Raw genomic sequence first — 14,750 nt, forward strand, 5'->3', positions numbered from 1 at the left:
ATCCCACTGGTGGCAGCACTGACACCCTGAATTTCGGTATACCTAGCCATGACTACAGCATTTAAGAATGCCCAGCACTCAAGACTGCAGTGTCAGTGTACTGTCTACTCATTATTTTGCTAAGTTTAGTTCTAAAACACGTCTCAAATGATGTATTCATCTTCACCCTGTAGGAGATGACTTAAATAAGGCTTTGACTGAGGTGCTAAGGACCTATATTATTGCTGCTAATTTGCTAGACTTAAGAAAAGCATCCCTGTCCTTCCTTGAGACTTGCATTGAAGAAAAACTGTTTTAAAAAAAATGAGTAACGCTGATGTTAGAAATAACCAGTGTACACTGTGGCTGAAAAGCTGCTTACTACTTCCACAACTGTAAGGCTAAGGAAAACAAAATTCATTCACCTATTTTGCTCCAGAGAATGACAAAGACATGCAAAACTATATGCTAATATATGGATATATAACATTCAATCCAGGAAACACCTGTGTGTGTATGTAAGGGAACTCTACCATTTCCGCAGAGTTTCAGACAAATTATTCCTTCCTTCCTTTCGGGGTGAATGACTAAAATTTGTTCTCTTGTGAGATGAGTAAAGGATAACATTTGAACCTTTATACGTTTCCAAATCTTTGCAGGAAGCTTTCGTACTACTCCCAACATCTTTTTCCTGCAAGCACAAGGCTACACAAAGGCCTCTCCCTTCTTCACGTGTGTTTTGCAGTAGAGAGATTTTGCCAAGTAATCTGTGCTGCTTTGCAAACTGAACTTCCGCACACACAGAAGGCTGCCCTGTCACCCCTAATTGCATTGCAGAAAAAACAATGTGCATCAAGCAGTAGTCAAGATAACAACTAGAGAGTAGTCTTGACTACCTCAAGATACTTATCCCCCTAGACACAGCATTAAGGAGCAATGCATGAGGATGTGATACTTACTATAAGTCTTCCAGACTTTAGGGATGAACACAGAAGTCTAACTTTATGACTCCGTTCTGTGCTTCCTCTACAGAGAAGGACTAGAGAACTTCCCAGAGTAGTCTTGCTCCCAGGATTTGAAGGTAAGATGTGTATGGCATTTAAGGCTTTGATATCCTTTCATAGAAAAAGAAAATACCTGGGAAGATAATAGGAAAATTAATTCCTCTATCACATTTAATTTTAAATTGGCCATACCATTCATTTCTAAGGGCTTAAAACAGCCATTCCCATTAGTCAGCATGGATAAACAAACAGTCTGATTACTTGATACCTGGCAGGTTTCTAAAACAATCACCTTTTTGCTCCAGGGGAATCAGCTCTCTAAAGAAAAAGGAACGCCAAAAAAAAAAAAAAATCAGTCTTTCTGTTACCTATGTTCTCAATGTCAATCTTCATTTTTTGACCCATTTTCATCCCTTCTTCTCCGATTTCTACAGCACTGTGACAGCAGATGCATTTGATGAATTATTTGCTGGACCTGAGTCTAAAGCACAAATGAAGGCTATTTTCTTGCAGGGCATTTGCCAGAGAAAGACACAGGCCAAAAACCATGCCCTGGCCAAAGCTTCAGCTTCCCTGGGCTCACGCTGAGCATAGTAGAAAGATGGTACAAGATCTGTTTTAAACTGAGATGTCTGGAAGCTTTTACGATCTTGGAAATGTAGTAAAAAGGCTCCAAATTTGAAGGAATATATTCTGAGGATACATCTTTCTGTGCTATCTACTCAGCTGTAGGAAAACCTCCCTACACCTGTACACGATCTGAAAGGCTAATCAGTATATGAATGTTTCCACTTACTCTTTTGATTACTCCCCCCGAAACATTTCCGATAAGTCAGAACAACATAACCAAAATTCCAAGTCTTATGATGAGCTCCTAAATGCCTTTTTTTTTTTTAAACCATGTTTTCACTGCCTTTTTCCCCCCATTTTTAGTCTATATCTACATTTCTAGGGCTTCTACTGAAATTGCTTAAACAAAGAAACTCACAAAGATTCTACAGCATTCTTTTCGTTCTTAAAATTGCTCTTAAAATTATTTTTTAAAAATTTCAAAGGTATTTTGTTAACAACAAATGTGAATATGAATTAATAACACAGTATTCCCACCAATCGTCAATCTGCTATGTATTAGATGCCGCTGAAAGAAGATGCTTCTGTTGAACGGTCCTTTCATAGCACATGCTAACAGCACAAGCTCACCTGCATGCAAAGAAATAAGCTAGGGGCATCAGTTCATCTTATACCTGTCACTCAATAGCTGACAGATGGTGCCAACTACAAGCTGATGCTCACAAGACTTTAAAAAAATAATAATAAATAAATAAAATATAAACCTAATGCAGTATCAACTGTACAAACAGCTTTGTTCAAAACAGTGGATTTCATTCTGGAAGCAATACAGCCTATTCATAAACGGAATATACTCCAAAAGCTGTAGCTCCTGTAACAGTGCCTTTGATTTTAATGTTCAGCATTCACCTACTCTTTCTGAGGGAAGGTTAGTGGCTCCATGTTATGCCCATCAGGAGGGTATTTTTTGTAAAGTTGGAAACAGAGCTGGTTTAAGCCCACAAAAGTATTACATGGAATTGGTGGCATTTATTTTCAAATACATACCTCCCAATTGTATCAAGGCATTTCAGTGGAAAAAAAAAATAATATTGTAGGGGTGCTTGAGGAGCATGGTGCTTCCACTGACTGGTTAGCAAATTTGTATCATTAGCTACACTTGATCAATCCCCCTATCTCAATGCACTGTACCAAACAGAACTGACACCATTTGATGCTAATGCTTCTTGAGGGGGAAAGAATCCTGCGAAGAAATGGGTTTGAAGTTACAGGGCAATGAACTGACAATATTTAACACAAGCTGAGCTCTGCACGAGAAATGTTTAACAATTACCTTGCTAGTATCTCTGTCCTTTGTAAACCAGAACCCTGGCTTTCTCTTACCTATGTGCTGAAACACACAGCATCTAGCTAAACAGCAAGAGCTGTAGCTGACTTTTATTGATTCTGCACCATTTCCCATTGCATTTCTATGTTCAGGCTGCATTTTAAATACATATTTGATGTAACATGCACATCTTTATGATTGATTTAGACCACTAAAGAAAAAGCTAGAAGGTCACAGTATGAGATTCGGTTTTCACTCGTTATTATCTTAAGAAGCCAAGAGGCTGAGAAAATGCATTGGAAGAAAAGGCAACTTAATTTAATAGACACAGCTTTAAACTAAATGAATACAAAAAAAATAACCCAGAAATAGGTCCAAGTAAAAGGATTACAAATCACTCTGAATTGCATTTTAAGAGTCCTCTCAATCTCAATACTGGCTACATATGCTTACAGATGTGATCTGACATGCCACTTCAAGGAGGGGACAGATGCCCTCAGGGTACAAACATACATCCTGAGCATAATTCAGGCTTATCAGAATCTAGCTATTGCTCTGTGAAAGTCTGATACTTCACCGCACTGAGAACATGATTATAGAAGGTGAGTTCAGTTGCTTGTCCATCGCTAGTAAAGGCCCTATATAGCATATTTACACAGTGGTTAAAAAAAAAAAAAGACAAAAACTAGGACAAGATCAATTAACAACTAAGTTTAATTAATCTGCCATTCATCAACTTTTGTATGGAAGCAATACCTGTACTACTGCAAAGTGATAGTAGACTGGGTGTATTCTTACTGACATCCAATCTATAACAAAATCAAAATATTACACACTACATTGAGAATAACCATACAGTCCTTCCAGTAACTATGAGAGGTTAAGTCGATGGTAAGATCCAAGAAAGCTTTTATATAACTTCTGGGACTCCCGTTAAAAAAAAATGAAAAGCCATACACCTCACTTGAAAAAAGGTATCAGCTTTTCAAACCTCAGCTACCTCCAGATGAAAAGCAGAAGCACACTTGCATACTTCAATATCCCTGCCAGCCCATGCTTTCACAGTTACCAGAAATAGAACAAGAGACCTAAGTAGTTTTTGCAATGTATTCTTTCTCCCTATTTTATTCAAAATTTCCCAAGCATCTCTAGCACATATTAAATATTTCTGAGCAAATATATCTTCACTGAGTGCAATGCACATATAACACCTTGAATTTTACACTTGCAAACACTGTATGTGGATGAGTAAGCCCAAGAGACTCCAGTTAGCCTTGTCACTCCCTGTTCTGGCTTCACGTGTTGGCATAAAATCAGCAGCAGTCTATACAATTGAATTTTATATGGACTGACTAGTTTGCAAATAATGAAAAGAATATTCCACAGACATGGAGTGAACATTTCCATTTAAATTTAATCAAAGCAACGCCCTTCAAAGACAAAATGTTCTTATTTGCAGAAATACCTGTTCCCGAGAAAAAGCTGGTGTTTTGAATTTGAAGACAGAAAAGGTCTGCTAATCTGCCTTCACTTTTATGAAAAAAAAAAAATCTGTTTTTCATTTCAACCTAAAATAATTGTTTTTCAAGTAACAAATGAAAGCACCCATAAAACTACTTATAAAAAAAATCTCCACAAATGGCACAAAAAATGCTTATGTGTGCCATTGTATATTATCAGCAGGTAAGCTTCAAGCAGGTCACTATTAGCCTAATAATCCAATTCAGACGGCTTTGTGAACTCTTTCTTTACGACCACGTAAGAAGCAGTGCACAGAAAGCAAGGCAGCTCAGGCTTGCTCCTGAAATGAAGCCAAGCGAGGGCTGAGCCTAGCTGGAAGGAGCACTGATGCATCCGTCACTGAGCACTGACGGCCCCATGCAGCCACACACCCGAGCTGCAGGGCTCTCCAGCTAGCCCAGAGCATACTCCTGCTCATCGCCAAGCTGCTGTCCTAGCTCTCAGGCCCTTTGCTAGCAATGTACACCTTGCTTTGTTGGTGTAAACTACTTAACAGCGGAAGAAAGCAAAGAATAAAACCAGAGGCTGAGCTAAATACAGATGTACAACTTCTCACTTCTTAGTGAGCAGCTTCCTTACTTTCAGTTAGTTACTGATATTACAGATTTGCGCTTCTGACAATAGGACAGCTCCTAAAATCAGTCATTCAGACAGTTAAGTATTTTTTATCTCCAGATATATGTATGTATGAACTTCTGAAGGAATTAAGCCTTAGAAGTCCATGGAGCCCACTAACTTACCTTCATGGAAATTACTCTGTGAAAATGTTATTTATGTTTGCCTCTATTCTAAACCCAAACATTCACAGGAAAGAGTTATAGTTCATTAAAATATTTCTCTATTTTATGTCCCTTCTGACAAGCCACACTTGCAACTGAATGTACTAATCTGATTTATATGTGTGATTTTACTTTCATTATGGGGTTATAAAGAGATGTAGCTCCATATTTCAAACAGACTACGTATCCTTCCAAACATTTTCTCATTCAATACTGTTGTCCAATCTCAGCCAAAGCATCTCTGGCTGCACTGCTGCTCTCCATGGTATGTTTCTTTTTGCATGGAAACAACACCTGCTGTTTGATTAAGAGCACTGAGAACAGCTACTGCAAGAGAAAGGGGCATCAGACAGTATAAATATTGTTGATTTGGGACAAAATTTTAATAGTTCTTATTTCATTTGAAAATCACAGAGGCAAGAAGTTACAAAAATGTATTTTGAGATTTCACTATGTTTTATTTTCAGCTTAGTGAGCAATTGTTTTGTTTAACCCAGATAATTGAATCAAGATGCATACATGCTTAAGTAACTGTGGGATCTGACTGCAGGAGCCCTCACGCTCCTTACCCCAGCCCAGCTAAACACCGCCTTGCTTTCTCACGTTGCCTCCTATCAGGCTGCAGGTTCCGTGCGCTAGGAGCTTTCTCCTTCTTGCTTGTACTTTAGGAAATGTAGAAGAACAATACGGAATAAAGCAGCAGCAAGTGCCGACACTGAGATGACCTGCTTTAATTTAAATAATAAAAAAAAAAGTCTCCCTTAACTTGCAAATGATAGACTGAAAAACGGATTAAAATAGAGGCGGGGTCCTCTGAGGAAGTGAACACCTTGGCCCTGATCCAACAAAGCACTTAGCTAATGATTAACTTCAAGCACTCCAAGTGATCCTAGGAAACTCGCGACTTAAAAAAAAAACAAAAAAAAACACTGCTTAACCCTCAGTCTGACTGCTTGCAGTTATTCTTGCAACTGTCCACCAACGCTGCTGGTCAATAACAGAGAACAAAGCATTATTACTCCTACAGCTGTAATGTCACCATGTTGATGGATAAGTAAATCAGACCAAGTCTGAGACTCATGCACACATCCTTAAAGCCTGCACACTCAACATTTTTTTCCTCAAATCAGTCAACTAATGATTACTGTATACAAAATGAATAGCACGTGGATGTGGAAGTTTTTTTTTTTTTCAAACATTCTGACCATTACTCCCTCTCAATTTCAAAACTTCCAAAATTGAAATACATGGGTCATAAATAGAATTAAGACTCTTTTTCTGTCCCCCTTGTCATAATGAACATTGTTAACTATGTAGCACACTACTGTGTATCTTGAGGGTATCAGGAAATACTCCAGAAACTCCCTGAAGCATCTAAGAGGGGATTAGACTCAGAAATGTAACCCCTTTGGACATACCAAGTTCAGTGTGCATTAAGCTAACCACCTGCCTTTTAACAGATGGAAAAATAAAAAATACCAACACACTAAAATCTGAAAGAAATAAATCTATACTCACCATTTTACCAAAATGCAACAAAAAATAACATACCCCATCGCATAAACATTCACATTTTGTTGCACACACAAACAAGCTCTTTAAATAAGGTTAAACTAAAACATTTCTTCTGCCAAAACATTTCACGGAACAAGATTACAATAAACAAATACAAGGAAGTGGAATTCCATGGCAGAAAATTGGGAAACTTCCTTTCAGAGGTGGTTTCTGAGCAAATAACACAAAAAAGTCAATGTCAATTTTCAAGCAGCAATTTAACTCTTTTTCTTTTTCTTTTTTTTTGGGGGGGGGGGGGGGAGTGTTTTTGTTGTTGTTTTTTAAACAACAGCAGATACTTCAGGAGGAAAAGGAAAGTGTAATCATCTTATTTTTATTTCATTTGAAACACAAGCTAATCAAGGCCTTTGGATCCCTTGTTCTGTTCTTGCCTCCCTGAAAGTAACTTGCATGTTTTATCATAATTGATTCCAATCCAACCAGAGTTTTTGCTTGGACCTATTTTCTAGAAGCCAGGTTGGCTTTCACAAGTGGCAGTTCCTTCAGATATCAGATGAACCACTAAAGGGCAGGCAGGCAGGCTTCCTTACTGCCAATGAACTTGTAAATGAACATTATAAACAGTTTCCACTGCCTGAAAGCTAGACTGGTTTCTTGAGTGTGGTAACTACACAGTGACTCTAACCTCTGATCATGTCAAAAGAGAAGAAAAGGCCATTTACTAAAGCCCTCAAGCCCATTTACTATTATTTCCAAGGGATGAGCACTTGTGCAAAGAAGATGTACTAACCATTGTCACAAATTTCCAGATAACCTTCTGACGGGCACCTCCAGCACAGGCCTTCAGCTAATATATTACACTTAGTCTTTTCGATTAAAAAAGATTTGGCATAAACAAAGAACACACCATAACCTATTCAAATAATTAACAAAAGCTCTACTTAGTATTTTTTCCAACAGTAAAACCACAGCTGCAATAGTAGAATTATGTTTCTGATGAAAAAGAAAAAATAAAAAAAATCTCTTAGATGTTGCACCCAACACTATATATTAATACATCTGTGTTTTCTGCTTTCCAAAGTTATGCAATACTTGTGTTTATGGAGTTTCACTATCCGTGGATTGCTCAGTTTCTCCCTTCCTGACAAGGCGCAAGGAGCTGAAAAGCCTTTCCAGTTTTTAAAGATTTTTTTAAAATCATTATGTATTAAAAATACTTAGAATATTTTAACAAAAAATAGTTTTAAAAATAATTCAAGTACACCATGCTCTATAATACTGCACAACTGGTAATTAGAAAACCTCAAAATGATCACTTCAGTTATTCAATTAACTCTATTATCTCCATACCTGCTTATGAACATTTGCTGATTTTCACCAAGTTTTCACTAATCAAAGGGAATAAAAGAGAAAATGTTTGTATCACAGGAGGATTGATGTGTACAGACACAGCCACGCTCAAAATTAAACTTTCCTTCTGTCCTACGCCTCTAATCTCAGCAACCAGATTTAAAAGGTCACCACAATTTCACAGACTCAGGTAAAAATGTTTGCTGAAATCCTCATTTCTGTGCATTGTTCCTGACATTTACCAATGACACCAGACAAACTGCGTACACTCTGAAAGATCAGTCACGGTTACACAGGGACTCATTTATCATTTTCCTTACAGACTGCTAGACCAACTTCAGTACATGAGAATTACAGTAACCTCCAGCATGAAAAGTAGTTAGATATTCAGTTAGATGAGCGGATTGTTTATTCCTCTGCAGCTTGAGGTTGAGAAAGGGGAGGGAATCCCTGTTATTGGCAGACTCAAGACATCCCCAGCTTTTGTGACTATAAACTACAGGACTGAAAAAGACAGAAGAACGGAGGGAAAAACAGTAACACAAAAAAGTCCCTCAAGTCCTCCACCTTTGTAAAATGAAACTACAGAACTATGCACATTTTTCCACACTCATCCATTAACTGCGTACAGCAGAAAGCTTATCTTATTCCCACACCAAGTCTCCTTGAAATATCTGTTGATAGGTCAGTGAGTGATGGTAAGTAGATGACCGTAGCCCCACCGCACCAATGGATAAGACAGATGCACTGCTCCGATCAGAGCAACAGCCTAGAGAAGTCGCAGTACTGAACCCAACAAGACATCTCAGCCTACGCAGATTCCAATTTTCCAGTTAAATATACAATGACACATAAGGTTTAACTCTAAATGGCTTGAAACAGAACACTGATGACTTTGGGGGGTTGTTTTTTCCTTGTTTTAAGATTCCCATGTTTGAATGCAATGCAAGGACAATGTACAGTTAACACTAATTCAACATTTCCAATACTCCTTCATCTTCCCATTAATTAGGGAAATGTAGAAGAATGGAGAAAATGTAAATAAGTACTTCCAAGAAAAGGGGGAAAAAAAGCAGAAATAGAAAGGGAGGAACAGAATATGAGAACAAATATTTTAAGTGACAAGGTAATTATATTTGAAGTTAATAGCTCCTCGCTCAGAATTTAAAATCTAACTGTAATGAAATCTTCTATACACCCAGACTGGCATTACAGTATAATGCATTTCAGCACACACTCAACTGCTGCCTCAGTGTGCTTGACCATCAACTAACAATCCCACTCAAAATGTGTTCCTTCTGTTCAATATTCACTCGTAAAGTCCAGATCAAGAGAGGCATACTTGAAATTGCTACCAGTCCTGAATAAATAGATACTAAAAAGTACTTTTTTTTTTTTCCTAGTTGAGCATTTCTGGCTAGAATACTCTACATTCTTCTCTCATAACACTAATTGGCTATGAGTTTTGTTCAAAAGAAGTATGCTAAATCAACAAACAAGAAATATTTTGTTACCTTTCAAATGCTATTTTTATTCCATGTTTCCCTGTGTGTACACTTTCAGTAGTAAGCAAGCAGATTAAAGCTGTTCAGTTCTGATTAGCTCTTCTAATAGTCTCAGTATGGCTGTATTGAACATCTTTTCCCAAAAGCTTACCAGATTCTCTCTATTGAGGTATCTGTCTGGACTGACATAGAGATTAACAGTTCCTAATCCACTTCTAAATTCTCTAACTCATAACAAGCTGCTCCTATTACTTCACCTTGACAATATTTTTGGCAATAGAATAAGACTTAGCATTTTATCTCCCCATGATGCTGCATCAACATTAACCAACCCTCATGCAACACTTCTACCTTGCAAGTACCTCATTGGCACAGACGAAGTGATGTGAGATTACAAATTGAGATCATTCAACATTTAAACCCACTATCTTTCTTGTTTGCAAAGCTGATTCAACTTTAAGAAAACCCTTCTACCTCTTCAATGCCAATAGCTCTCATGCTGTTCTAAAGCCAGCAGAGGTGGGAAGTGGCACCACAGGTCCCTAGAACAATCAGCTTAGGGAGCAAAGCATGATAACCTTTATTTTAGCATGCATAACTACTAATGCTTTTATGGGTTATTAAATTATCTGGTCCTGTTAGAATCCAACTCCAATATTTAACTCCCTGACCTCCAGCAGTCAGTCTGCAGTGACATTTCATAGAATACATGCCACGATTTATATTGCAAGAACTGCTTGGGTAAAAAACATTCATTTCATGTTCAATGCTTCCATGAAGAATGTTCCTATACAGATGAAAAACACCCATCACAGCATTATATATATAGGGAAGTGATAGCAGCAGCCCCCATTCACTACATTCATTTAATCTGGATTGCTTAATATGGATTTCAACGTTACCTTTATAAAGCCAAAAATCTTTCAGCTCATTGGTTTGTAACTAACCTTTGTGTTCTACTCTGCTAATTGGATATTCACTTTTTTTTTTTGGTAGATTTACTGCAGGCTCATGGTAGCCTAAATTTGAGATCAAAATTGTACTCATTATCACTTTTCTCACTACCTGAGCTGTTCCAAGTGATCAGTAATCAAGACAGTGCCTACTTGGATACTGGAAAGCATAATTGTATTGTATTTGTATGACTGCACAACAGCCCAAAAATATTTTTCAAAATCTTTAATACTCTATTATTCTGGAATATATATATTTTTTCAAGCTACATAGCTGCCTTGACTTTTGAATGTCTGCTAGGTCTACCGTTCATAACACTACTTTGCTAATTAAAAAAAATAAAAATAAAATAAATTGTACAAACAAATTAGACCTGATATTCAGATGACTGAAAACTTTGGACTTTTAATTAAGAGATCTCAGCATCATGTCACTTTTTTTTTTTTTTTAATTATTGTTATGTAATGTGGAAACTCAGCTTAATACGCAACAATCAGGACCCCATATTTTCAAAAACTTTAGAGTTTCTGCTCTGATTACAGGATTTACCATTCCTGCAAGACCTAGGGTGCCAAAAATACAGATAAAACCCTACATTTCCAAGCTAAGTTTCTCACTACAAGTAGACAGAAACCAAAGCAGCGCTATTTCTCTGCTTGAAGACTGTAAATATAGCCCTATGTGTGACACTGAATTGCAACTATTCATATAAACAATGCATAACCTAGTAATCTAAATATCAAGTTAAGAAGTTCACCATTGATCAATTCAGATAAAGTGTTCAGATAACATCTTAATCAAGTGTCACCAGACACAGTGCAGTGAGACATTAGAACAAGAGTGGAATTGCTACCTACTGAGGTGACGAACTAGGAATCTAATTACACCTCTTCAGACGTGCCTTTAAAACAAAAACAAACCAAAAAAAAAAGAAAGAAAAGAAAATCCAAAAATCCACTGTACTAGCTCTTTCAGTCCTATTTCCCTGAAGAATTCCTCTACAGGAATGTACACTATCATACAGAAAGCTGCACACATAAAAATGGAGAGGACTTCAAAAGAAGTGGAAAGCATAATTAAGCAAAGATGCATACTCAAAATCTAAAAGAAAAAGTCAACTCTTACTTAAAACTGACCAGTGTATACGCATTAGCTCTCCAGGTCATTACAATTTAAACTACCACAAGGTGCCTCTAACATTGAGGCAGCTAAAAATGGATGAATATCCAAAGTAAGAGCACAAATAAGACTGTCAGCACTAAAGGTACACTGTGCTGACTAGGCTATTAGGGTTTAGCTGTCCATTTCTCTAAAGCAATCCCTCTGCCATTTAAGAGGAATCGAAACACTGTGCATATAATGATCAAAATCTGCAATTCTGTGGGATTTTAGCACATCCACAGATGCTTCGCAACAATATTGTGATCTATGTTCCCAACTCTAATTTCTTGATGGGCTACCAAGACAGCAGAAACCTGGTGCATACCAGTTGTAAAGGCCAGAATCTGAAATGAAACAGAAACCACGTGTCCAATTTCATGGAGAAGATGATGCTGATGACTGTAGTATGCAATATTTACAACCTGTCCAAATATTTTGTTACATCATCTTTCAGCTTTACAAAATCTTGAAAGTGCAAGGAAAACCTGCAACTCCTCCTGGAGCACTTGCTGCTCTTTCCTGTCCAAGGTAGGACACTGGATTAAATAGGCCATGGAATGACCTATTTCAGCCATAGGTATATTCTAACTTTGTAAAATGCCCCATAGAAAGTCCAAACTGTAACTAAGATGTGCAGTGAAAGACAGTGAAGAGAGGCAATAGTATACTGGACTGATTGTTATCTAGTAGACAAAGATGATAAATAATTATCATCTGAACTGAGTCTGTTTGACTTCTCAGGAGATCATCATTTATCATAATCATCAGCTAATTGAGTTTCTGCTTCTGAAGGGTCAAGAAAACTTATTAAATAAAAAACAAAACAAATCATTTTTTTAATCTTTCATCTGCCAATACCATTTCCTGAAACCGCAGCAGACATTGCTCTACAAAATCCTTATTCCAGGTAAACAACAGGTTTCAACACGGTTAAACATGAATCTTTTTTCCTGATTTCATCTGCCTTTTTCATTCTTTCCTGACACCTTCTTCCCTTCCTCATTCAACTTTTCAACTAAGACCCTGCGGGATCACTGAAAATGTCATCCTGTTACCCTGGAATAGGATAGGCAAGGCACAAAGAAAGGTGCACTCAAACTTGACAAGCTATAGTCCAGGCAACTATTTACACAAACTCAGTGGGCTGCCAGAGTCTAGGGCACACGTTATAATCTAGAGGACTATAGCTTCATGTGCTTGGTAGTAAAACTGGGATTTAATCAAATCTGTGCCAGTTCCCCTGCTGACAGAAGTCATCACTGGTCTATATCTAAAGTGCATGGAGCAACGGCAATAGGAGTGGTTGGAAACAGTATTTTTTGCTTAGTTGTTATTAAGTAGTAATTATTAAGTGGTAGTAGTTAAGTGGTTATTAAGTTAGCTTACTTGGCCATTGCTAAGCAATCTGCTAATTAAATTAATTAACAATAGTAGAAATTATTTCTATACACAAATACCCAAGGGCATGTACTACCTTACCATGAATACAATTTGACAAGCATGGATATGCTGGCTTTCTCTTTCCTCTGACTTAGGCACGGGTTGTGAAATATATTGCACCTTTTAAGCCCTGTATTCCTGTTCTATTTCAGAATTCAAAGCATTTATTTTCCATATTTAGACGATATTTATTCACTTACAGAGCAACTTGCCAGGAGACCAATTTGTTATTTCCAGTTCTGTCCTCTCTGAGTTTTAATTTTTACACATCTGCAAAATGGAGAAATGCCAATTCATTAGACTGCTTAAGATCACTACTTGGGATGTACCATACAAATGCTCATCATTCCTAGTTTGAGGTATACTAAGAGAATATAGCTATACCAGCTAGCTCCTGTGGAAACCTCAATGGGCCTCCAAGCATACAGAAGGCAAAACTTTGTTGTACATGGTCAGAGGAGAGATTTGCTATGAAATATGCAGGATGAAATTCTCAAGATAAGAGCTCTCAGAAGAGAACAACCATGAAAGAAGTCTGGCACCTCTGGCAATAGTCTTTACAACAGGAAATAACGAAAAATAACGAAAGCTAGGTGCTTTCTGTCCTCCTGACCTGGCTGCTCCACTGTTCCTGCCCACAGCGTTCACTGTGTGGCTTTTTCATTCTCAGGAAACAATTAATTAATGTTTGTAAAGTGCTTTTCGAAAGGTCAAGCACTGTGTAAGCACCAAATGTTATTGCTGTGGTAAGGAGACAGAAAAGGTTTTAAATTAGTCGAAAGCTATATGCTATTAGTTTTAATAAAGCACTATATATTATTGTAGCAGGACAGATGTTTATTAAGTTTTAATCCATCTTACTTTTACTTATAATCAACATCACAAAAAATTTAAAAATCAAAAAGAAATGAATATCACTACTGTAGAAATCTCAACAGAAACATTTAGTCCAACAGAGCACACAGTTTTCATCAATCTTTAGTAAATAACTGTATCATCCTGCATCATAGAAATTATGTATGCAAAAGGATAGCAGCTTACACAGATATGTTTCACATACCATACATGCACAAACACAACGTATGTATGTTCCTTTTTTTTTTTTTTTTTAAAACACATACACCAAATTTTTTTTTTTAAATTGGCATTCACCGTCAGACTGTCCATCTGACACCGGTGCTGCTGTCTTTCCTCTAAAACCCAATCCTGGTCTCCAGCCAAACAGGTTCATCCAAAAGAGAACAGCTGTAGAGCTGTCATTTGGCAAAAGCAGCATCATTCAACATCGGCAGCCCTATTGTCATCTTTAACACACTATCAAATGCCTGGCACGCCACCTGAGCGCTGACACAGAAAACACCGTTCTTCCCACAGCACTGGAGCTCTTCATTCCCTGTTCACAGGCCCTTGGTGCTATCCCTCTACCGATATTACTCAGCATTCAGTTTTCCATGAAGGCATGTTTCCATTTCTGAGGCAGGCACCATCAAAGTCTTTTGCAGCCTTATGATCTTTTGCTATAACCGGAGCTGGAACATGGCACTGAAGTGGCTGACACAAACCATTCCAGGAACACGTCTGCTACAGCTGACTGGGCAGAAACAAAGCCAGTCCTCAGCACAGGGCATCCCCACCCAAATCCTTC

General features: G+C 37.6%; 1 protein-coding gene across 10 annotated transcripts in view; it reads right to left on the minus strand.

Moving 5' to 3' along the window:
* Positions 1 to 14,750, minus strand: part of CCSER1 (coiled-coil serine rich protein 1) — a 735,108-nt gene that overhangs the window by 651,038 nt on the left and 69,320 nt on the right. For 3 of the 10 annotated variants that reach the window (XM_080589533.1, XM_080589528.1, XM_080589534.1), the window contains exon 1: positions 13,306 to 13,353. The exons of 5 other annotated variants lie outside the window; for them this stretch is intronic. The gene's annotated coding sequence lies outside the window, so the exon portion shown is untranslated. Of the gene's footprint in view, positions 1 to 13,305; positions 13,354 to 14,750 lie in introns of those variants that run through there. 2 more of the 10 variants (XR_013950287.1, XR_013950288.1) reach the window with 1 other exon arrangement.

Source organism: Anser brachyrhynchus (genome assembly GCF_964034855.1).
Source record: "Anser brachyrhynchus genome assembly, chromosome: 4".
In the NCBI taxonomy this organism is placed as follows: Eukaryota; Metazoa; Chordata; class Aves; order Anseriformes; family Anatidae; genus Anser; species Anser brachyrhynchus.